Raw genomic sequence first — 2,332 nt, 5'->3', positions numbered from 1 at the left:
TGCCTGGGGGGGAGATAGGCCCCACACTTACACCACTGGCATGGTTGGTGAGATCATGGGTGATATGCGGCCAGTGGGATGATAGGCTATGTGTGATAGCCATTCTAGAGAGACTGGCATAGTTATAGCGTCAACTCATTTAGTTGGGTTCACACTATAGAGAACCCTAGTATGTATTTGGTTGAGTACCTTTTCATATTGTGCACTCTTATCTTTGTATATGGTGTGTTGAGTGTTGTGTGAAGAAGAAGAAGATTTTCAGCCTCTCACCTTGTGTGTTCTCTTTTAGAGTTTTGTGAGTGTGCTTGAAAGAGCTCAAGCTCTCTTCTCCCCTACATCTTTTCATTGAAGATGAACTGAGTATATGGGAAAATAGCCTCTGTTTTGATGCATGTGAGGGGCAAGAGTTTCAGGATTGAGGTGAAGGCAATGACAAGATTTCAAGTCAACAAGGAGATGGAGATCAACATGAAGTAAATGTCACAAGAGGGGTAAAAAATGAAGACATTATAACAATTTTAGATTAGATGACATGCTTGTAATTTTGTAGTAAGCTCTTTTTTAACCAATCTTTATTTAATTAATATTTTTACAAACTGTAATTTTTTTGTCTAGCGGTCTAGTGTGAAAAGGCCAAACTTTAAATTTTAACTATATATAGGTTAGGTTTTTTTTTGCCTTAAAAAAAAAACTATTAATAGTTCCTTCTCTCACTTCATTTTCATTTCACTTTTTTAGAGAGCTTGATCTCAAGATCTATGTAGGCACCCACGTAAGGACACCAACATATCACCACATTAGCACAATAGGCATAGTCGTACATGGATATGGCACGCACCAAGAACACCACACGTGTTACCATGCCCTTACAAAATACAGTGCAAGGCACCCAACGACCACATACTGGCGACACCACGGAAGAGAGTGACCCCTTGGATTCTAGGACACGCCCAATGGGATCACTAGAGTCCAACCCTCCTCCCACAGCAACACCAACGCGCACACATGTAGGCCCTTCTAGTGGGAGCAAGAGCATGAAGAAGATCCCACAATGCAGCCACCCAGAGATCAAGATAGAGAGGCCGATGAGAAGTTCGACTAGGTTGGTGAAAACATTCCTACATTGCGCAGCATCACAGGTGGCAAGACCCTACTACCAGGACAGGGTCCCCTACCTACCCGGGAGGAACTTGATACACAGGTACCACAACAGCGGGAGGACGAGGATTCAGACTATGAGAGAGACCAAGGGGAGGTTCCTTGCAAGTGCAGGCAAGGGTAGAAAGGTCAAGCTCTTCAAGCCAAGGAAGTCCCAACCTTGCCCAACGCACCAACACAACACAGAGAGCTCCAAGGAGAAGGATGCACCAAGGGCATAGGGCTCTACAAGAAATCAAGTTTTATCAGAGGAACACTGAGTTGCTGATAAGAAGAGCCCCTTTTGCTTGCACAGTGAAGGAGAATCTCCAATGATATAGAACAGAGTTCCGTGTGTAGGGAATTGCCCTTGAAGCATTGTAAGAAGCCGCCGAGGCTTACCTTGTTGAGCTTTTTGAAGACACCAACCTCCTTGCAATACATGCAAAGAGGATTACCATTTTTGCCAAGGACATGCAACTAGCTCGGCGTATTCAAGGCAAGCGAGACACGATCTAGAGATCTTAGATGTTAACCTACTTTTTGAAGCAACTCTTTTGTTTCAAACCCCCCTTTGTAACAAGCCTATCTGGCTTTCATTTGTAACCTTCTGATAATTTAAATTTTAAGTTTCTCTTACAAAGTCTCGGTGTCATCATGTTTGTTTAACATGGAGTGTCTATCATGTGCCAGTTTGTCACCTAAGGCATCATAAATACTCTTAGAGGACTGAGGAAGCTGTGCCAGAACACTGCGAATTTAGCCTCTGCAATGGCGATGTAGGCTAAAAATTTGCACTGTTCTGGCACTTCTCCCCTAGCCACTCAGGATCATTTCTGATGCATTTATAATGAAGTTGAGTATACTAATTGTGAGAAACAGTAGTTTACAAGATAAAAACACCTTTAATCATGTGTAAAAATACATTGTTTGTCATCCAATGCATCATAATTGCTCCTGGAGGACTTGGGAAGCTATGTTAGAACAGTGTGAATTTAGGCAGCCGTTGTGCAGGCTCAAAATTCGGACTGTTTTGGCACTGCTCCCCAGCCACTTAGGATTATTTCTGATGCATAATGAAGTTGAGTACATTGATTATGAAAAACAGTAATTTACAAGATAAAAACACCTTTAATCATGTGTAAAAATACATTATTTGTCATCCAATGCATCAGAATCGCTCCTAAAGGGCTGG

Source organism: Cibotium barometz, chromosome 42, assembly GCF_041138505.1.
Source record: "Cibotium barometz isolate CiBa-2024 chromosome 42, ASM4113850v1, whole genome shotgun sequence".
NCBI lineage: Eukaryota > Viridiplantae > Streptophyta > Polypodiopsida > Cyatheales > Cibotiaceae > Cibotium > Cibotium barometz.
The sequence above is the reverse complement of the archived record's forward strand: the minus strand, read 5'-3'. Positions refer to the sequence as shown.